The sequence below is a fragment of the Ammospiza nelsoni genome, chromosome 3, assembly GCF_027579445.1.
Source record: "Ammospiza nelsoni isolate bAmmNel1 chromosome 3, bAmmNel1.pri, whole genome shotgun sequence".
Lineage (NCBI taxonomy): Eukaryota > Metazoa > Chordata > Aves > Passeriformes > Passerellidae > Ammospiza > Ammospiza nelsoni.
In genome coordinates, this window is record NC_080635.1 from 87,955,883 (window position 1) to 87,963,480 (window position 7,598).

Consider the following 7,598-nt stretch of genomic DNA (forward strand, 5'->3'; position numbering starts at 1 on the left):
TGCTGGCAAAATTTCCATAACTAAGACTTCAAAATTACTGCAGAATTACCAGAAATCTTCAGGGAAGATGGTGATATGAAATAGTGCTATAGGCAGATTCTTGTCATTTTGACTTTTACAGCTTCTAAGAGTATATTCAAAAGACTGTCGAAATAATGGTAGAAGAAATCCACTGAAAGGTAGTCTGCCACCAATAAATTTCTTGGGTAAAAAGTCGCAAGCAGATGTCTGAAAAGATATTTCTGTGAAACCTGTGTAATCAAATTTTAGCTTACTAGTCTTAGTCCATTTGTGAGACTCCTGGGAAAGACAAAAAGAAGATGTTCTTTTGACATGGTTGCCCCTCAACACACTTTTCTCTAAATTGAAAAAACAGAGATTTAAGAGACTAACTATTTACTGAAGGAGGAAAATTGGTTGGACAGTCACATGCAGTAGGTGGTGGTCAATAACTCAAAGGCCAGAAGAGCATCAGTGACAAATGGTGTCCATCACAGGTCCATATCAGGGTAAGAGCTGTTTAATATCTTTATCAGTGCCATGGATAGTGGGAAGCAATGCAGCCTCAGCAAGTTTACCAAGCTGAGTGGTGCACTTGACACGTGTGAGGGACCTGATGCCATGCAGAAGCTTCTGGACAAGCTCAAGAGGTGGGCCCATGGGAACCCTGTGAGGTCCAAGGTGCAAGGTTCTGCATTTGTGTCAGGGAAATGCCCAGTATCAGTACAATCTGGAGGATGAACACGTTGAGAACAGCCCTGTGAAGAAGGGCCTGGGGTACTGGTAGGTGAGGCAAGAGCGTGCATTCACAGGCCAGAAGTCAGCAACATCCTCGGCTGCATCAAAAGCAGTGTGACCAGCAGATCAAGGAAGATCATTCTACCCTGCACTTCCCTTGGGAGACTTCAGCTGGAGTATTGTGTGTCCAGCTCCAGAGTTCTCAGCACAACAAAGACATGGAACATGCTGGAATGGTTCCAAAGGAGAATCATGATGATGAGCAGAGGGCTGGAACACCTCCCCTGTGCAGGGAGTCTGAGAGAGATGGAGATGTTCAGTCTGGATACAAGAAGGCTCTGGGAAGACCATATTGTGTGGCAGAGCGTATGCGGCCACTAGGGCGACGTCCGGCTAGCAGAGGGTCAGTGGCCGACACCCAGCTGCATGAACTGCCAGCCCCGCTTGGCGTCTATAGGCCTCGGGCTGGGCTGGCTTGCGGACTGGGCGCGCTGCAGAAAGGACGAGACAAAGGAGTAGCACACTTGCTGGGGGTGAAGGTCGGTTTATTGATGCCACTGCAGCACCAACCACAGAATGGCACCAACCAGCAAATGGTCCCAAGGGGCAGGAGAAGCAGGGTTTTAAAGAAAGGGGGGGTGTACAAGGGAGGGATCCACAGTGAGCCAATGGGGAAAGGTGAAGGGAGGAACTTAACATCACTGACATACAGAGAAACCCAATAAATACAAAGTAGAGGAGGGGCCCCAGGACCACAGCCAACCACAACCCCCAGAGAGGAGAAGATAAAGGTAGGAGGAGTGGGGGGTGATTGACTGGGCCCAGGGAGGGGGAAAAGTTTACTTATAAGGAGATAAGGGGGAGGAGAAATTATATAACTTAGGTAACTGACACAACCAAGGGCAGGGGTAACCATGGTAACATAACTGACAGTAGGGCTATGGCGGGAAAACTGGGGAGGGCAGAACCATTTACATGGAACAGGGGGAAAGAATACATAAAATGGGGGAGTGAAACAAGAAACTTAACAGCACACTACAATATTGCAGCCTTAGAGGGGGATTATAAGAAAGGTGGAGACAGATGTTTTAGCAGAACCTGTTGTAAAAGAACAAACAGTTATAAGGATGGTGAAACACCAGAACAGGTTGTCCACTGGGAGGTGATGGATGTTCCATCCCTGGAAATATTCAAGGCCAGGTTGGATGGAGCTTCAAACAGTGTGATCTAGTTCTGTCCCTGCTCATTGCAGGGGATGTTGGACTAGCTGAACTGTAAATGTCCCTTCTAACCCAAATCATGCTATCATTCTATGATTTGATGAGACTGCTGAAGGGTCCCCAAGGGCTGAGGTGTGGGAGGGAAGCCTGGGAGGTGTAGTTTTCAGTGTTGGGAATAGTCAACCAGTTATCTCCTCATGCAGACTGTGAAAACTGGATTAAATCACATCATATTGTATTGGAATTATTTCTCCACTCATAATTTCAGCATCCCACTTCAGTGTAACATAGTTATGTTAATTTACTGACTCTGATGGCTGAAATTCTGGGAAAGCTGAGCTCTCTTTTGTGAGATGGTAAAAAGGAAAGGACAAAAAAAAAAGGAGAGAAGAAAATGAAGGCTTATGAGCTTCCCTAAGGAAAAGAGGAAAAATAGTTAATCCCATCTCCTGTTTTACTACAAAGTGAAGTCAATAAGTATATATTAAAGGTTCAGTCTCCAGTTTCCATTTCTTTCATTTGAACCACAAAGAACAGGAAAAATAACTTTTGCCAGGCCAAATATAAAGTGTGTGCTCATTCCCGAAAAGTTCAGTGTTTTCTTGGCTGTTGTTCACAACTCTGTGACAAGCTATTCTGTTGGCAATTGTTAGGGCTGGATCAATAATTTTCTTTGTCCTAATATTTTGCTTAGATGGAAGCAGAATGAAGATTTCTTGCATCTAAGGTGAAGAAAACAGTGAAAAAAAATGAAAGGAAAAACCAAAATTTTATTTAGCAGAAATATTTATTAAGCTGCTGATTGCCATAATACCACCAAGCATTATAATAGTATTAAATACTCTGGAGGGTCACTGGGGTTTTGGTGACCTGGATAGGGAGGAGGTTTTCTCTCTCTTCTCCATTTCAAAACCTCTTTCTGCATGGCTGGTCCCACTGGGGGTGCTTGTCACTGAAGGCAGTGGAAGCATGCAGACCCCAGAGATAGCTCCAGTCCCTGCCATGAACACCAACTCCACCATTCCCATGACAGTGTTCCTCATCATCAGGAAAGCTCTACTCTGACAATTTTTGCTGGTGCTTTCTGTCAGCAGGGAAAGTGAAGAGGGCTGGAAAAACAGAAAAGAAAGTGGTGGAAGCACCTAATAACTATTTTCTATGAGAAGAGGCATATCTTGAATCTGTGCAGGTAGCTCGCATGTCCATTCTCCCTTTAGTAAAGGCAGTGTGAGTGATTACTGAGTTAGTAATTCTTCATCTGTCTTTGTGACAGCTTTGGGCTGAGCTGCAAAAACCAAAATGTAGTTTAAATGCTCATAAGCTTGAGCAGTCCAGGATTCTAAATATCCCGGACTGCTTTCCAGAGATCCCCCCTCATCCTGCCCACAGCACATAATCCCTCGCCAGTCCGTCTGTGCCATCAGCCTCTGCCCCAAGATGCCACAGCAGGGTTGGTCTCCAGCTTCCCACAGCCCAGCCCAGCCCAGCCATGGGCTGTGGGCTTGCTAGGATGGGCCCAGCCTCTGCCCAGCCTCATCCCCTGGGAAGTGTTCAATATCTGGGGCCGGTGCTGTCTGCTGTCCCTGGCTGCTCTGCTCCAGCTGGGATGGTGAAACGGGCCTGGCTGCCCATCCCTGCCTCTGCTGATGAGATCTTCAGTGGCTCCCAAGGGAACTCACGCCATTTCCACACTGTATGCAGACACCTGCATTGCAGACAAATAAATGCAGATGTTTTAATCTGAAGCTAACTCTCATTCCTGGAGATCATTTCAAGAAAATGTCTGGTATAAGGTTTCCTGGACAAAAAAATCAGTTTGACTTTGACTAATGTGAAGCTTTTATTGGTGATAAGGAATTTGATATAGCTTAGTACTACTTCATAAAACCCTGCAGTTTTCCTCTGGGTAAAATACCTGGACTTCTGAATCATTCAGCAAGATGAGTAACATGACCCTGTCAATCAGCTCAGTATCTCCTAAAAATCCATAAAAGTTTATTAAACTTTTGAAAGGCAATAGTTGCTCTCTAAATCTATCAGAGGCTTTGTTTCTCTGAAGTGACCAGCAAGAATATTGGAGCAGAAGGACCTCAGAGGTGCAGCTGAAGTAATAAATGGATAATTATGATTTTTGTAAGATGACCCATGTTTTCTGAAAAGTTGTTCTTTAAGACTTAAGGAGCCCTGTATTTCAGGGTTCAATTGTATATTGCTACTGTCTGTATTTCATTGCTTGGAATTATTTTCTAAAATAAAAATCTTATCTGGAAACCACAGTCTGCTCTTAAATGCATTGACTCTTGGGCAGAAACAGACCTAACATGTATTTTAAAATCTGAATGACAAGAGCTTTGCTAGAATTTTATCAAGAATAGGTAAGAGACAGCATTGATAATTTTCAGTCTGACATGTCACCTTTTCCTTGTGTAGAAAAATAGCAAATTGTACCACTATAATCAGCTACTGAAGAGTCATATTCCCTAACAGACACAAACCACATTTTATGCCCATGAATACATGCTGCAGCACCATAATTAAGAGGAGCAAGAGAAATGCCTTTATGGTCTGGTGAGCAGTGACTTGAGCTGATGTATAGCTTTCTGATTTCTTCTGAAGACGGTGGTGCTGCTAGCACTTGAATTGTCTCTGCCTGTGTTTCTTCTTTTTTTCCTCAATTGCCCTCTGCAGAAGGTTAATAATAGGTTTAGAGTGCCAACGTTTTGTAGCCAGTGAATCATCATTTCAGATTTGTCAGTTAGTGATGTGAAACCAGCTGCTATTTTAAGTGGAACACTTACTGTTCCCCCCCACCTCACTCCACAGATGCTCCTCAGTTGTATGAAGAAATTGATCACTTTGTTTCTTCTGCAAGCCTTCAGAATGTCACTAATTTCTTATTTACCACAAATTTTTCATCTTGTGTAAGTAACACTGTAGAAGCATTACAGTTACCCTATATCCTCTGCACTCTTCTCACAGCTGGATAATGAAAGAATGAATGATATCCAGCACAGAATTAAAATTCATAAGTATGGAACTTAGTGTAGACATAAAACTGCATTCTGTCTATAAATATCCTGTAATGATGCTGTGAATTACTATACTTATTTCCAGGTTAAAAATTCATTACTCCTGCTACGAAGAACAATTACAAACAGATTAGTGAAACCAAGCTGATTTTACAATTATTATTTTCTTCTGACAGTCATGCTATTTGCATTTTGTATTTCCCTCGACCTAGACAACTTTTATTAGGAAATGTCAGCCTGAAGCAGCTGCAGAGAGTCAGCAGCTGAGATTTGCATTGATTTCTTTATGTCTTCTGGAGATTTTCTGCTCCCTATTGCACATTATAAATATTAACATGAAGGAGCAAGATGAAGTTTTAGACATTTTGATCAACCTCAGGAGGAGTCACTGTCAACAGGATTTGACCAAAACCCTCTATTTCCAGACCAAAGAGGGAAATGGCTGTCACTACAGAATGGTAGCATTTCTAAGCCTGCTTACTACTCTTTTTTTTCTACCCTATCATTACAATACTACATCATATCTCTCCTCTGATCTCCAGTTTCTCTTTGCTCACAGATCATTCTAATTTCAGCTTTTGATAGGTCATTGCAACAGTGAAGAATATGCACATAGTTCAACAGCTACAGTGTCATTTTTATAAGGAATGGAAACACAACTACTTTAAAATAGCATCTAACTCCACAAAAAATGTATAATTTAATTGATTAGTTAAGGAAAATATGAAAATATCTTCCCCAAATTATAATTTTAAAATTATGGCTTTTAGGTAGCTTCTTTGTTTTTCAGGAAGAACATTATAACAATTACTCAGCTTGAAATAACTCTACATGATATGTGAGGAAAAAAGATCTCATAAGTTGAGAGATTCATGTACTGTGTTGCTAGTGTTGCCAGCTCTTATCTTGTCCTTCAAATTGTATATCAGTTGCAAGTAATTGAAGCCCATCAACTGAGAGGTTTTAATGTATCTTTCAAAATTCAGTCCAGATTTCAAGAGTCCATTGTTGACATCCTTCATTCAATCAAGAGCTAGATAATATACATTACTGTCTTATATCCATCGTCATGGTACCTAAAATCGTGGATAAAATTTGTCATTCAACCTGAAGACATCCTTGCTAATTCTAAATGCTTAAGAATGCCAAATGACAGGAAAATGAACTTCTATCCATTCCACATAAAGCTGCCTCTGATAAAGACTAGTTAAAAAATAATCAGAGGAGTATTAACCACTTTCCACGGTGTAATTATATGCATTTTCAAATTATGACTGACACATCTTTGTGATCAGAATAAAAGTTATTTATACATAATAGCACAGGAATATACATTACCCCAGCAAAAGATCAGTATAGAAATAAATAATAAAGATTGGTATAGAAAGAGTTAAGCTAGTCATTTCATGAAGGTTGAGAATTTCCAAAAATATTCTAAATACTTTTTAAGAGTATTTATGTGACTTTCACATATTTAGAATCACCAGACATCCAAGTATTATTTGAACAAAACAAACAAGTATCTGATTTCTCTTTAAACCTGGCATAGATTAATTCAGTACTTGAATCTTTGTCAGAGGTATTGATGAAGAATAGATATCCAAAAGCCATTGGATTGATTCTCCATTTTAGAATTAGCATTTATACTGTTTTTTCATCATTTCTTAAGCTTTCCAAATGGAATTATTAAGGAAGTATTATTAAAAACATACCTTTGGAGAAATTCTTTACCTGCATGAACTTTTTTCTTTTGCTTTCCTTCCTCAAAGTACTGAGAAAGATTAAATAGCCAAGAATAAACTTTTCTGAACCTTAAGAATGTTTTCTCTGGATTTGATTCAAAGTTAGGATTGATTCTTATTTCATAAAAGTGAGTTAATTCCTCTCAATATACCATGTCTGGCAATGTAATACATATCCTAATGGAGACACATATCTTAAAAATATTGGAGTTCAAATTAGTAATTGCTTTACATAAATAGTTGCTGTGGGGAAGAGGAGGGAATATTACCTGTCAGCTTCCAGAAGCAGCTGAGATACAGTTTGAAGAATGTGTGGCTGATCTGCAATGATTTATTAATACTCTATATTGCCTAGTTGTGACTGTATTACCTTGCCAGAATGCTTCCTATATGCATATGTTGATTTTCTTTTATAAGAGAGTAGTTAGAAAACTGCCAAGAAGGGAAAATAAAGATTCTCAATAAGGATCCTGCTGGTAAACATTTCAAAGGCACTATGAAACAATATCTGAATTATTAAGCTATTCCAGGGAGCAGTCAGGTCATTTCTTTTGCTAACACTAAGAGCAGTAAGATCAGAGGAACAGTAACATAGTAAAGCAGTCATTTTAGAAAAATGATGCTTTATTAGGCAAGATTAAACTTTGAGCTTCTGACAGTGATAAAAAGAGGCAAAATCTATACACAAAAAATTTCTGCTAAGCATTTAACTCCAGTGAGGATGCAACTGACCATAATTAGCTTTTCATGGTTAAATTAACAATGTGAAAGGTGCAGAATCCTGACCTTATTTGGTAAAGACTCTGAAGAAAAAATATCAATTCTAAATTCCCCTTTACAAATCAAAATCTTTAAATGAAGGTCAAACC